Consider the following 15,680-nt stretch of genomic DNA (forward strand, 5'->3'; position numbering starts at 1 on the left):
GCTTTCTCACAACAAGAAGGAAGAAGAAGAAGAAGAAGAAGAAGAAGCAGAAGAAGAAGAAGCTGGAGTTGGGGGGGCATTGCTGTGCGTGGTTGTTGTGGCCGAGTGGTTAAGGCGATGGACTAGAAATCCATTGGGGTTTCCCCGCGCAGGTTCAAATCCTGCCAACAACGGTTGGTTGCTGTCACTGTATGGTCTGATTTCACGCTTCTTCATTTTGCTGTCACAGTCCTGGTCTGATTGGATGAATTGTTGGAGTTACTGCCTTTACTCCGGACGCCCAGCACAAGAATCATGTGTTCATCATCAGCCATTGGAAGAAGCTCTGAAACTTTCTTCTGCAGTCAGAACTCATCCACCTTCAGACTGGACATCTTCTGACTGTAGAACTGGAGCTTTTTATACATCTCACTGCAGCACAATAAAGTCCTCTGTGAGTATTGTGTGTCCCACATTGTGTCCCACAGTGTACATGACATCTGCGCAGCAATACTTCCACCTGCTGGAGATTCAGTGTTACTACAGCTGTAAAAACAAATCTGAACATGAATTCCACATTACTGATGTTTGAATATTGGAAGTATAAAGCACAGAACAAATCACATTAAGAATGCAGAAGATGTTACATGAGTTTATGTCAACAACCTTAAACTTCAATAAAGAGGTACTGCTGGGATTTGAACCCAGGATCTCCTGTTTACTAGACAGGCGCTTTGACCAACTAAGCCACAGCACCACTCTTAAAATGCTTAAAATATTTCAACATAAGTAGCTGACTTACCAAATTTTGTCTCCTGTGAAAAGCAGTCAATCAACAAATTTCCTTCTCCCAAACCCAGCATGAGCCACAAAATTACTACTGCGCATGCTTCACTTGTCAATATCCTGCTCGATCCGGCTTGTGGAAGACTCATGGTTTCATTGTGCATAACGTCTTCATGGTGTCACCTATCACTGCTGTGGAGTCTATGATGTGAACCACTAAAGGGAAGAAGCTTCATCACCTGAACAGGGACTTGAACCCTGGACCCTCAGATTAAAAGTCTGATGCTCTACCAACTGAGCTACTCAGGCTTCTGGTTACTGATTCCAACTTGGCTTGTTGAACCAGCCAGGGCACCCGACCTGATACTGCAGGTCATCCCTCTCTCTCTCCCTGATATTCTTCATATTTGATCATAAAATCTTTAAGGTCATAATGTATTGACAGTCAGTAATCAGTACTGTTATTGTGTATGGAGCTCTGACTGTTGCCAAAAGTGCAGGTGACCTAAATTCAGCAGGACAGGCAGCATTATCAACGGGCTCATCTCATCCAAAAGGTTTCATCAGACAGATCGCTGTTTTCGCTATCGCAGGAGCTCAGAAGCTATCTGGTTAGCTAAAGCTGCTAAAGCTGCCACACCACGCAGGGGATGTAGCTCAGTGGTAGAATGTGTGCTTTCCATGTATGAATCCTTTGGTGCAATCCCCAGCATTGCTAAACAAGCACAGGAAGTACTTGTTTTGTCTAACATGCTGATATTTCAACTGGCACGCTGACTGGTTGTGTGTCCAAAAGGCTTCAAAGACATCTTTCTACCATTCTGTCCTCCAAACCTTTGGACACAGCATCAAGGTTTCTCATAATGTGTCATTCTGAAGTGTCCAAGGTGCTGGATTAAGGCTCCACCCTTTTAGGAGGCGTGGGTTTGAATCCCACCACTGCCAGTTGCCTCCACTCCTCTGGATCCTGCATACAACATCAGTTGAGTGTGACGACTGAGTTCTCAGTTTAACACATGATGGATTCTAGGTCTCCCACATGAATACCTTTTATACCATGCATTGCTTCTTAATGCTGAAATGAGGGATAAAAAGCTATGTAGGAAATGTCAAGGTGCCAAAGGTGCCACAGTTTCTACTAACAGTTCATTTAAAAAATTTAAATCAGTCAAAAATTATGATGATCTGCTATTTTAAATAGATTTCTTGGGATCAGCTGCAACAACACAACCCTAATCCCTAATCACTGCAGTTAACAGTCCTCTCATCATATGCTAACGGTCTTCATGAATTTAAGAGGATCGGTGTCTGATCATTCTGTTCTTCAAACTGTTACCAAGCCCACAGAAACTTCCTGCTGAAGGAGGACAACACATTTATTCAACACACTGCTTGAAAAACGTTTCGAGAAGGTTTTCAGAAAGTCTCAATTTATTATCCAACCTGAGTGTTGACTTGAGTTTTGAATTCAGGAAGTGCTGCTTGTTGGGGCAGCGTTAACTGACAAAAACAATAAAGAAGTAAAGAATCAATTTCTTCTTAGTATCTAACTCAGATCACCTCAGTCAGAGAGACACTGTTGATTCATTTCTGCAAAAGTGTTTCTCTTTGGGGTTGTCCTGTTTGGAATTTTGACAAAATATTTTATTTGTTTCTTGAGATCAGCTAAATTCATGAATTTGTCATCAACATTTCCTGAACTGAAACAAAGACTTATGATGTGAGATGTGGTTGGAATTGAAACTTTCTGCTGAAGGAGGACAGGGTGCATCATTTTAGTTTAAGATAAGTCAGGTGAGTAAAATAAAATAAGTAAGTCTGAAAGAGAGTCCATTGCAACGGTGGCACAAAGATTAATCTGAAACAAAGGCTTTATGTGACTTGGTGGATTCAGTGAGAGACACTGATGATTATTTTCTGCATCAATGCTTCTCTTTGGAGTTGTTCTTGTTCGATGGTCCACAAAAAAAAAGAAAAAGAGATAAAGATTGCCATTTATTTCCCATCCTTACTGTCCTAGCAGGCCACTCCGCTCTCTAGATGGAGGTTTACTTGTGGTTCCTCGAGTCTCCAAGAGTAAATCTGGAGGCAGATCGTTCAGTTATCAGGCTCCTCTTCTATGGAACCCACTCCCAGCATCGGTCCGGGGGGCGGACTCTTTAGTAACTTTCAAGACCAGGCTTAAAACTTTCCTGTATGACAGAGCGTACAGTTAAAAAGTCCTCTACTCTTTTGGTATGCTGCTATAGGCCTAGGCTGCTGGGGGAAGGACTGAGCTTCTCTCTCTCTCTCTCTCTCTCTCTCTCTCTCTCTCTCTCTCTCTCTCTCTCTCTGTCTCTCCCTCTTTCTCTCTAACTCCCTCCTTGCATGCGCTGATAAAAACCATCCTTCTTAAAAAAAAAAAAAACAAACAAAAAAAAAAACCAAACAGTTTCACCCAGTTCTAAGCATTTATACTGCATTTACTAACCATGTTCTGCCAAAGTCTCTGTCTCTCCCAGTTCCTCTCCTCTCTCTCCCTGTCCTCATCCTGCAGGTGGTGACTCATCTCCATCCCATGTTCCTGCAACACCTGCTGGTCCCATATTTCATGAATTCTGTATTACAGCTCAACTCCATGAACTTCATGCAACAACATGTTCCTGCCTACACCCCCCCCCTCCAATGCCTGCCTGCCTGTCTCTCTCTCTCTCTCTCTCTCTCTCTCTCTCTCTCTCAGCCAAACCGGTCGAGGCAGATGGCCGCCCCCCCTGAGCCTGGTTCTGCTCGAGGTTTCTGCCTCTTAAAGGAAGTTTTTCCTTGCCACTGTTGCCAAGTGCTTGCTCATCGGGGGATCTGTTGGGTCTCTTTAAATAAATTTATAAAGAGTTTGGTCTAGACCTGCTCTATATGTAAAGTGCCTTGATGTAACTTTGTTATGATTTGGCGCTATACAAATAAATCTGATTTGATTTGATTTGATTTAGATTCTTCTGTGCAATCAGCTGACTTCATGAATTCATCCCCAACATTAACCAAAGTGAAGCACAGCTCTGTGTTCTGAGAGCAGTAAGTGATATTTGTTGTGGCAGAGTTGGTGATTTCAAAAGTCAATCACAAGGACAGCAAGTTTTATCAGTGTTTTTGTGGGTGGGGGTGAAGAAAGTAGTTTGAAAGTCATGATTCATGATGATTCATGAGTCACGCTGCTGTGTCCTGGTATCAAGCACAGTGGTTCTGTCAATGTGTCCTTTCTTTCTTCTTACCTTGACTGTTGGATTCAGTAATAGCTACTTCTTGGGGGAAAAGTTTGTGACCTCTAAATTTTTTTGAAGTCCCAAATGTTACTTTAACTGGTGGTGACATGTGGATCAGTGCTTCTCTTAGTGGACATTATATTTATTTCCACCGTTCTTTGCAGCCATGCTAATTCTCAACTGTACATATATTCTTACTGGCTCCTTTTGTAAATTTATTCAAACTTTTTTTACTATGTCTTTCTTATTTTATAAATGCATTTTGCAGAACAGAGTTGTCTTTAAAGTTTGTTATACATCGTGTATGATGACAATAAAAGCATTCTAATTCTAACTAATTATTTGAGCTTGCTCTGGTTGAAATGTTTCTTGAGATCAGTTAAAAGCATACATTTCTCATCAACATTTCCCCAAATGAAGCACAGACTTGTGTTTTCAGAGCAGTAAGTGCTATTAGTTGGGGCAGAGTTGGTGATTTCAAAAGTTGTTCATTCCATCCAAGCATTAATCAGGACAGAGAGTTTATGCAACCATTTGGTAGAAAAGAAGTTTTGGTTGAAATAAAAACAACAACAAAGATGGCCATTTTGAAAAGATTTGTTCAGATCAGCTGCAGCAACACTAATCACTGCAGTTAACAGTCCTCTCACCATATGCTAACGGACCTCATGAATTTAAGAGGATCGTTGTCTGTTCCTGATGGACTAAATGTGTTCTTCATTACAAACCATTACCAAGACCATTGAAACCGCCCAAACTAAGTAGACAGGGAGCTGTGGGAGTGGTTTCATTCAGGTATAAGATGGGCAAAAGCCTGAAAGGGAGTCCATTGGAACTGACACAACAAGGAAGTGGCTGCAAAGACTCTTTGGAGGAGATCATGTGAGGTAAAAATTAGAGGTTAATGTGACTTCTATTCTCTTTGCTCTCTTTTTCCCCTTTCAGCGTTAATTCACAAAAACAGCATTAATTCTTGGAGCCATGTTTTCTTCAGATCTAACTCGGATCACTCCAATCAGAGACACTGATGAAGTCTTTGTGCATAAGTGCTTCTCTTTGGGGTTGTCCTGGATGGAATTTGACAAAACATTGCTAAATTGATTCATTGTGATCAGTTAAATTCCCAACTTTGTCTTTCCCCTTTGTATTTCCCCAACTGAAGCACAGACTTGTGTTCTGAGAGCAGTAAGTGCTATTTGTTGGGGTAATGTTGGTGATTTCAGAAGTTTTCCTTCCTTTACCCATTTCCAATTAGACTGTTCTTAGAATCTAACTCAGATCACCTCAATCAGAAACACTGATGAATTATTTGTGCACAAGTGCTTCTCTTTGGGGTTGTCCTGGTTAGAATTTCAACAAATTGATGAAGATTCCCATTTTGAACAGATTTCTCCTGATCAATTGAAACAACACTACCCTAATCACTAATCACCAGAGTTAGGTCAGAATTAAAGCTTAATGTGACTTAGCCAATTCAATGAGAGACATTGGTGACTATTTTCTGCATGAATGTTTCTATTCTCTTTGCTCTCTTTTTCCACTTTCATTGTTAAATGGCAAAAACAACAGTAAGTCTTGGAGCCATGTTTTCTTCAGATCTAACTCAGATCACTCCAATCAGAGACACTGATGAAGTCTTTGTGCATAAGTGCTTCTCTTTGGGGTTGTCCTGGTTGGAAATTGGACAAAAAAGATGAGGAATGCCATTCCTTCTTTTCTTCAATCACCAGGACAGCAGGAATTACCAGTGATGTGGGGTGAGGGTTAAGGAAGTAATTTAAAAGTCACAAATGTTACCTTAACATGAGCACTGACTCGACTGTTGAATTCAGTAAGTGCTACTTGTTGGGGCAGTGCTGACTGACAAAGACAACAACATCTTCTTAGAATACAATACTGACCATTTCAATTACACAGACAACTTCCTTTTGTATAAATGCTTTTCTATGTGGTTGTCCTGGATGGTATTAAAACCAGTTTTTATAGATTTCTTCAGATCAGCTGAGTGAGTGAATTTGTCATCAGCATTTCCCCAACTGAAGCACAGACTTGTGTTCTGAGAGCAGTAAGTGCTATTTGTTGGGGTAGTGTTGGTGATTTCAGAAGTCAATCACGAGTTTTATCAGTTTTTGGGGTGTGGGGGTTAAGAACATCTGAATTAGTTTGAAAGTCACCTTAACTTGAGCACTGACTTGACTGTTGAATTCAGTAAGTGCTACTTGTTGGGGCAGTGCTGACTGACAAAGACAGCAGGTTTGGTGGGAGCCATGACTCACAACACAAATGCAGATATGTTTATCTAGAGACTAAGTCTTGGTTGGAATATAAAACAAACGTTGTCATCAACATTTCCTGAACTGAAACACAGACGTATGGACATAAAGCAGTAAATGCTGTTTATTGGTGCTGTGTCATGCTAACGGTCCTCATGAATTTAAGAGGATTGTTCCTGATTGACTAAATGTGATCTTTATTACATTCCATTACCAAGACCATTGAAACTGCCTGAACAAAGTAGAAGATGTAAGATGGGTAAAAGCCTGAATGGGAGTCCATTGGAACTGCGACACAACAAGGAAGTGGCTGCAAAGACTCTTTGGAGGAGATCATATGTGCAGTAAAAAATGCTGAATGTGACTTCTATTCTCTTTGCTCTCTTTTTCCCCTTCAGTGTTAACTTACAAAAACAGCATTAATTCTTGGAACCATGTTTTCTTCAGATCTAACTCGGATCACTCCAATCAGAGACACTGATGAATTCTTATCCATAAGTGCTTCTCTTTGGGGTTGTCCTGGCTGGACAAAAGTTACAATCAGTTTTAGTAGTTTTAGTTAGTGACATCTAGTTTTAGTAATTTTGTGAGATCAGCTAAATTCATGAACTTGTCATCAACATTTCCCCAACTGAAGCACAGACTTGTGCTGTGAGAGCAGTAAGTGCTATTAGTTGGGGTCGTGTTGGTGAGTTCAGATCAGTAAGTTTTATCAATGTTTGGGGAGTGGGGGTTGTGAACGTTTGAATTTTTGTCACAAATGTTACCTTAACCTGAGCACTGACAGGTTCTCATCACAGGAGTACATCCAGCAATGTGAAGGTTCAGGATCTGTCAGACACAAAGGGAGCAAATGTGACCAAAGAAGCCACGAAACACGTCAAGAGCTCACAAAGCTTTTTAACTGCATCAATAACACAGAGAACAGTCAGACAACCAACTCTGCAGGACAACCACAAGAAATGAAATAAGAGCAGCAGAAAAACCACCAATGGCTGATTATTGATCTCTGATCCACTAGGATGGTATGAAGTGGACGGTCAGAGTATTTTAGGATGCTCTCTGCCTTCCTCTGTGTGGATCACCATGCAAAATTTTTACTATTTACTACTGTTTTAAGGGGACATTTTACTTCTAAATACCTCCTGATAGCCAGCAGCAGCTTCACTCACTCATGTAGGACTCTTCATCAACCTGTGTCTGTAGGTTACAGTACATAAGTCACAGCACCAATCCGGAGAGGTTTGTCCCTTAGATAGCTCAATTGGTAGAGTGGAGGACTGTAGTGGTTCATCATTGAAATCCTTAGGTTGCTGGTTCAAATCTGGCTCGAAGGAGACCATTTTTTCCATCAGCCTCATCCAGCACAGTGATGAGTCTGCCTACAGACAAGAGGTGGACAGACTGGTCGTCTGGTGTGGTCAGAACCACCTGATGTTATAGATATAACAGACATCAACATGTAGAAATGTTCCTACGCCATCCTTGGAAAATGGAAACAACCTGTATTTGTCCACGCTACACGTGTGAAGAAATGCAAATTTTGAGCCTATGTGCGATCTAATCAGGCAGTCTTTGTGTATTGTGGACTCACTTTGATGGGCAAATATGTACCAACAAGGATGGGATTTGAACCCACGCGAACCCACGCCACCTCCTCCTGTTAAAGTTTACCTGAAGATGTGGTCTGAACACAGTCTGGTCTTTAGCCTGAGCAGTGTTTCTGCTTTGAGTGGCCTTTTTTTTAATGAAGATGTAGCACTGATCTACATCTTCTTTGGACCTTAATCTAACCACAGAGGCTCTGAGCTGCTGCAGTGGGCATCAATCCCACTACCTCTCACATGCTAAGCGAGCGCTCTACCATTTGAGCTAATTCCCCAGCCGTCAGCATATGTTCTCTAAACGTGGTACCGTGATGCATATGCTGATCTTTATTTGCACGTGCACAGTGTGATTATATATATTTTTATTTTGGCAGGTGACCAATTGTCTGCTAGTTTGTTCTCACGTCTTTGGCAGCTGTGAAAGTATCTCCAGGAGTAAAATTATTAAATCAATACTTTGTTTTAATTGACAATTTCTATATTATATCAGAGGCCCTTTGTGATGCATATACTTATCTTTATTTGCATTTGTATCTGTATACACACACACACACACAAACACATACACCTCCTTTGCCAGCCCTCATGGTTCTTGGGGAACATGTGGAAACCCTTCTCGGACTGATTGGAGCATCCAAACGCTGCACAGCCAACCATGGTATGATACTGATCTACAAAATGTTGGTTGTAACCAATGAACCATTACACAACTGAACATCATCTTTTTTTATTTATTTTTTTTATTTTGGTCTTTTAAAAGTGTGGGCGGTCAAAAGCTGACCAAAACAACTTTGTCTAGACAGGATGTCTATGTTTAGCTCACTTGTTGTGAACTTGTGGGATCTTCATCCTCTTTGGCATGATGTTTGTGTTTGTCAGTGTGCTTCACTGTAGTTCTCCTGTGCATGTACTGTGATGTGACTCTGTCTGCCAGCTGGTATTTACATGGAATTATGGGGAGCCAATGACATCACAGTCACTTCAAAGGCAACTGAATCATTTCAAAGGCGATGGAATCTTGTCCCAGTAATGTCTTATAGAGCAGAAGACAGAGTTTTGTTTTTTTAATTATGTATTATATTATCTTCTACCCACGTTCATTATTCTAATTGACCACTAGCGTGCAGTTACAGTCTATTGGTGGAACACATCATGGATTCTAGGTCTCCCACATGTTTGTCACCTCGTCATGTTTGCTGAAGATGTGGTCTGAGCACGGTCTGGTCTTGAGACTGAGCAGTGGTTCTGCCTTGAGTGGCCTTTTGTTTTGGTGAACGTCTACCACTGAGCTACAGCCGAACACGCTGACTGATTGCGCCACAGAGAAATGCAGAACTTTTCCTGTTGCAGCCTGCTATTCCAGCTAGAATTATCCTAAATATCTGCCTTTAAGGACATCGTGAATGATTTCAAAATATCTTTGAAACCTGTTGATGGTGAACTCAGAGGTTGTTAAAGGAGCCTTTTTAAAGGGTCTAGCATGCCTGTATAGGGGAATTAGCTCAAATGGTAGAGCGCTAGCTTAGCATGTGAGAGGTAGTGGGATCGATGCCCACATTCTCCACAAGACTTTAGCTTACCTGAGCACTGACTTGGCTGTTGAATTCACTAAGTGCTACTTGTTGAGGCAGTGCTGACTGACAAAGGCAACAGCAGGTTTGGTGGGAGCCATAACTGCCACCACAAAGTGAAAGTCGCAATTAACTACGCAACCTCAACGTTTACTTGAGTTTTGAATTTAATAGTGTTATTTCTTGGTGCTGTGTTAACTACCAAACACAACAAGTCATGGAATTGATGTCTTCTTAGACGTTAGATGACTTCAATTACAGAATCTATTGAGTCACTCCAATCAGAGACACTGATGAATTCTTTGTCTTTCGTTCTGGTATTTCTATACATATATTATAAATATCATATATATATATATTATAATATAATGTATATCATTATATTATAAATATAATATATTAAATAATGGCAGAGAGAGAGATGACCTGGCAGTGGTGGGATTTCAACCCACGCCAAGAGACTGGAGCCTGAATACAGCACACCTGTGTCACCTGTGAGAAAGCTCAAAGCTGTGTCCAAAGGTTTGGAGGAGTTCATGGCAGAAAGATGTCTTTGAAGCCATTTGGACACACAAGCAGTCAGCGTGCAGCATTCAACCTCACAATATTTCATGTGGTTGTGGTGTGGTTGAAAGAGGAGGCAGAATATTGGAAATGTAGGTCAAAACAAGCAGGTCATAAAAAGTCATTTGGCAAGAGTTATGGGGTACTTCGGGTGAGGTCAACTCTGACTGAGAGCGAAGCACTGCTGGGGTTTGAATGCAGAATGTCCTGTTTACAAGACAGACACTTTAAGCAGTTCAGCATCAGTACTGCCAGTTTGTGTCTGTATCGTAGAGGAAGAAAACACAAAGGTCTGTCACAAAGGTTCGAATGACATCAAAGAGATCAAAGGCTCCTCCCACTTTTTTGTCATGACCTCCACATTAGAGTGCACTCTGTTAATGAAGCTCAAAAGACAATCATGGTCCTGCCAGATAACTTTGAGTTCTGCTGACAGAAGAAAGAACCAAACTGGGCCAGGAGCCAAATATTTGTTGGATCAGGAATCCTGAAATGTCTCTCTTTTGTGCAGTCAGGATGTCCAAGCAATCTCAGACTGTTCATGTTTTACCAGCAGCTCTACAAGTGATTCGGTCTTTTTCTTTGTCCTCAGTAAAATAAACTGCATTTAAAAGCTTCACAATGTGAACAAGCTTTCAATGACAACCGTCCCAAGTAAAGTCTCCATATTGTTCAACTTTTGCTCCTACATTAAAACAAACCACTTTACCATCAACCTCAGCTGCAGTATACACATTACACTTCCATCACCAGCTCCTCTGTATATACATGTACTTCAGAGTGTTGTTGTGGCTTAGCTGGTCAAAGCGCCTGTCTTGTAAATAGGAGATCCTGGGTTCAAATCCCAGCAGTGCCATGCGCATAATGTTAAATGTTATACAGTAGATATAACAGACACAGCTTTAGTTAATTATGAGAATTTAGTGGTTTATACCTCAAATCCTTGAACACTGTCTGGTTAACATGTTTCTGTGATATTAGACTTCTATGGACCATTTTTGCAGAATCAACGACTAATAACTCCACAACGAGACTGTGTGACGTCACTGGAGATCAAAGGTATTTCCTGCCTTTCATTGATGCCCCACGCGACACAGATGGACACGTCACACTCTCACGTTCGCTTCAAATGAATGAGCACATGCAGTTTCTGTCGTGTAGTGACCATCATGACTCTTAACAAAGTTTGTCTCCTGTTAAAAAAGTGCAATCACCACATTTCAACCTGCTCAACAGCAGGGTACAACTCAGACAGACTAAAGCCAGCTGAACACCGACGAGGATGGGATTCCAACCCACGCGTGCAGAGCACAATGGATTAGCAGTCCATCGCCTTAACCACTCGACTTAACCTAAGGATTCCAGCTGTAAGCCTCTACAGTCCTCCGCTCTACCAACTGAGCTGTCGAAGGGAGCTGCTGGTGCTGCTGCAACTAATAACTCCACAATGACACTGTGTGACATCACTGGAGATCAAAGGCATTTCCCGTCTTTCATTGATCTCCCACATGACACAGATGCATACACACTCTCTCACGTTCCCTTCAAATGGATGAGCACAGACACACAGAAATCACTCTGGACTGATGATGTCACAATACTCACAGAATGAAACTCCTCCTTTGAAGCTGCTTCAAAGAATTTCCAAAATCACATGTGATTCAGATGTAAACACAAAGGCTGCCCCACTGTCACCATTCAAAACAGCTGAGAAGCTGATTGATACAAATACATGCTAAGCCAGGAGCCGATGCTGGCGTGCTGAATTTTCCAAAAAGTTTAAGCTGCTATTTGTTCTGTTTACTTTTATAATAAGCCTTAGAAGCATCCAGACACGCCGGTTAGCTCAGCTCGTTAGAACATGGTGCTAATAACGCCAAGGTCATGGGTTCAACCCCCATGGGCAGCTGCAGAGTCCTTGAAGTAGTTTAGGAATTTGTAACAGAATCCTTTTCACTGACAACACCACAGTCACAAGTTGAACCCATGTAGCAGCCACCTGGGTGAAAACAGCAGCTGGTGTTTGCTGATGATGCGTTTCTTTAAATGCTAAGGTTAAGGTAACAATTCTGACTTTCAAACTAATTCAGATGTTCTTAACCCCCACACCCTAAAAACTGATAAAACTTGTGATTGTGATTGACTTGTCTTATCCACTGGAATTATAGTGGACATGTGGAACCCCAAGATTTGATCTGGAGAAGGTGTATGACCGGGTTCACAGGGATGTTCTGGAGTATGGAGCCATCCCATCACTATATGACAATAAGCTTCCCTTTCCCCGAGACAACTACAGGGTGTAACAGATGTACAGCTGTGGTGAGGACGGGTTACAGGTCTGTAGCTGGAGGACTTTGGCACCATCGACTGCAGGATGTTCCAAAGGGAGACATGAAGACTCTGCAGTTACCTGATTGGTCAGAGAGTTTTAATGGAACTCCTGCAGAAGAAGTTATATGGGTTTATCTCAACAACCTTAAAACAGGTGCTGCTGGGATTTGAACCCAGGATCTCCTGTTTACTAGACAGGCGCTTTGACCAACTAAGCCACAGCACCACTCTGATGTACAGAAATGTACAGAGGATCTTAAAATATTCGAACATCAGTAGCTGACCATCATGACTCTTACAAGACAGGTGCTTTGACCAGCTAAGCCACAGCAGCACTGCAACATTCATCTATATACAGAGGATCTGGTGATGGAAGTGTAACGTGTATACAGTTGAGGTTGATGGTAAAGTGGTTTGTGAACCTGTTTGACTGCAGATGTGCATTTTCATTTGGACTCCAGGAAGAGTATCTGCTGCCTCAGTGACAGCTAACAGGGATCCTAACAAGTGATAAACAATAAACAGACATTTCCAATCATCATCAAACTGGATTTTTTTTTTTTAAATGGCTTATGGTCTACAGATGTCTCCCATGACACTGGAGCCTCACAGCTAAATCGCTTATCTGTCTGATGAAACCTTCTGGATGAGATGAGGACATTGATAATGCTGCCTGTCCTCACTAGCTCCTCCTCTGTGGTGACCCCCAAACAGGACACAACCTCAGTATCATGACAAGTCATGCTGCTGAACAATTAAAGCTACAAGGATTCATTTCAGCTTCACTTTAACAGATTGGATTCATACATTTATGTGACACACAGTCAGGTCATGTCCTCTTTCTGTAGCTTTTCTTTAACCTCCACTGCAGCAAGGTGTGTTTGGGACAAAGTTGTTTTGGTCTACTTTTGACCCTACCGACCAAAATTCCTTTGACATGTTGAAATATTGCCACTCCGTCCGTAGAAAATGTTGGTTTGTTTGGCACCTTGACATTTCCTAAATAGCTTTTTATCTCTCATTAATTAAAAAAGACACACCACAGGTACTAAAATCCAGGATTGAACCAGGGACTCTACCAACAGAGCTGTTTCAGCACAGCACACAGTGGAAATGACTTCTCATTGTTGCTTCCATGGCCTGGAAGTGGAACTAAAGGTGTGAAGCTCCAACTCAACACCTTCAGATTATGAGTCTGACACACTGCCTACTGCACCAACGAGGCCTGGAACCCAGAGTAAGTAAAAGAGGGAGATGGAGGAGAGCTGTCAGTGTTTCAGTATAAACATACATCATACAGCCCTGACCACTGTTGTATCCAGGCAGAGCTGACTGCTGCTTTTCATGCACAACACAACTACACAGCTCAGCTATTTGTTGACTGACAAACACAACAGCAAGCTCTAACTCAGACAGCTACAATTATTCCTTTCTACATAAATCCTTCTCTTTGGGGTTGTCCTGCTCAGAAATTCAGTAAAAATGATGATAATTTGCAATTTTAAATATATTTCTTCAGATCAGCTACAACAACACAACCCTAATCCCTAATCACTGCAGTTAACAGTCCTCTCATCATATGCTAACGGTCCTCATGAATTTAAGAGGATCGTTGTCTGTTCCTGATGGACTAAATGTGTTCTTCATTACAAACCATTACCAAGACCATTGAAACCGCCCGAACAAAGTAAACAGGCAGCTGTGGGAGTGGTTTCATTCAGGTAGAAGATAAATTCAGGTAAAAGCCTGAAAGGGAGTCCATTGGAACGATGACACAACTGGAAAGTTGCTGCAAAGACTCTTGAGGAGAAGATGCTAAGTGAGGTAAAAATGAAAGCTTAATGTGACTTAGCCAATTCAATTGCTGTCTTTTTCCACTTTCAGTGTTAATTGACAAAAACAACAGTAAGTCTTGGAGCCATGTTTTCTTCAGATCTAACTCGGATCACTCCAATCAGAGACACTCATGAAGTCTTTGTGCATAAGTGTGTGCATAATCTTTGGGGTTGTCCTGGATGGAAATTGGACAAAAAAGATGAGGAATGCAATTCCTTCTTTTCTTCCATCACCAGGACAACAAGTTTTATCAATTAATCAATTGGGGGCAAAGAAAGTAGTTTGAAAGTCACAAATGTTACCTTAACTTGAGCACTGACTTGACTGTTGAATTCAGTAAGTGTTACTTGTTGGGGCAGTGCTGACTGACAAAGACAACAACTTCTTCTTAGAATGCAACCATGATCATTTCAAATAAAAAGACGGAAGACTTCCTGTTGTACAAGTGCTTCTCTTTGGGGTTGTCCTGGATGGAATTTGGACAAAAATTAATACATTTCGTCAGATCAGCTGAATTAATGCATTTGTCACCAACGTTTCCCCAACTGAAGCGCATATTTCTGTTCTGAGAGCAGTAAGTGCTATTAGTTGGGGTAGTGTTGGTGATTTCAGAGGTCAATCACAAGTCAGCAAGTTTTATCAATGATATGGAGGGTGGAGGGTTAAGAAAGTAGTTAGAAAGTCACAAATGTTACCTTATAGGTCAAATTGCAGGTTAAGGACCACATTGAATCAATGTTTAAAAAAATAATATAGGAAATGTTTTGATAAAGTGTCTCATACTGATAATATCCGTATATTTGCTGCACACAAACAGGACTGATGGTCTTTAGTCCCTCAGCTGGAAAGTGAAGGAGGTAAAATGTCCACAGCAGAAGTCCTGCGGGGTTTTGTCACCGACAGACTCGCCGCCGCCTGCCGGGAGATCTTAGCGGCCGTGGACAGAATGGTAGCCGGATATGAGGAGGAGGCTTCGGGCTTCAGGCAGGAGATCGACCGGCAGAGGAGCCAGCTGGAGCTGCTGCAGCCCCGAGTCCTGATCCACAAAACGGGTCGGTTGTTTTTATGAGTGAGAAAGGCTGAGGACTGTATTTGGCAGATGTAGAATGAAGCAGCTGGAGGAATAACTGTGTTCATATTGTAGCTAATAAAGAGGATTCATTATTGAATCGTTTCCTCCAGATGTTCAGCAGCTGATGGTGAAAAAAGAGGTTCCTGCTGAGTTCACCTCCAGTCCGGATCCGGAGGATTCAGAGAGTCCAGTCCTTAAACAGGAACAGGAGGAGGACCAGGTACCAGGACTGGAGGAGACCAGGAACCCTGTGAGGCCGTTTCAGGTGAAGAGTGAGGATGAAGAGATGAATGAACCGGCCAGGAGCTGTGATCCACAGAGTCCTCTTCAACCAGATCCAGATCCAGAGGAAGAGGTCTCAGACTCCTCTGATACTGAAATCAGTGAGAATGATTATCATGAAACCAGAGTGGCCCAGTCAGATG

At 41.8% G+C, this 15,680-nt stretch overlaps 1 protein-coding gene and 6 non-coding genes across 7 annotated transcripts in view; 3 read left to right on the forward strand and 4 right to left on the reverse strand.

Annotated features, from left to right (window-relative positions):
- LOC115057438 (NLR family CARD domain-containing protein 3-like) overlaps positions 1-15,680 on the reverse strand; it is a 217,258-nt gene that overhangs the window by 142,809 nt on the left and 58,769 nt on the right. The gene's annotated exons all lie outside the window — the stretch shown is intronic.
- On the forward strand, positions 92-173 carry trnas-aga (transfer RNA serine (anticodon AGA)). Its single transcript has one exon. It is a non-coding gene; the product is annotated as a tRNA-Ser (tRNA).
- trnat-agu (transfer RNA threonine (anticodon AGU)) lies at positions 663-736 on the reverse strand. The gene has a single exon. It is a non-coding gene; the product is annotated as a tRNA-Thr (tRNA).
- Positions 1,002-1,074, reverse strand: trnak-uuu (transfer RNA lysine (anticodon UUU)). The gene has a single exon. It is a non-coding gene; the product is annotated as a tRNA-Lys (tRNA).
- On the forward strand, positions 7,524-7,611 carry trnay-gua (transfer RNA tyrosine (anticodon GUA)). The gene is given in 2 exon segments: positions 7,524-7,560; positions 7,576-7,611. It is a non-coding gene; the product is annotated as a tRNA-Tyr (tRNA).
- Positions 10,799-10,872, forward strand: trnat-ugu (transfer RNA threonine (anticodon UGU)). The gene has a single exon. It is a non-coding gene; the product is annotated as a tRNA-Thr (tRNA).
- On the reverse strand, positions 12,500-12,573 carry trnat-agu (transfer RNA threonine (anticodon AGU)). Its single transcript has one exon. It is a non-coding gene; the product is annotated as a tRNA-Thr (tRNA).

This window comes from Echeneis naucrates, chromosome 2 (assembly GCF_900963305.1).
Source record: "Echeneis naucrates chromosome 2, fEcheNa1.1, whole genome shotgun sequence".
In the NCBI taxonomy this organism is placed as follows: Eukaryota; Metazoa; Chordata; class Actinopteri; order Carangiformes; family Echeneidae; genus Echeneis; species Echeneis naucrates.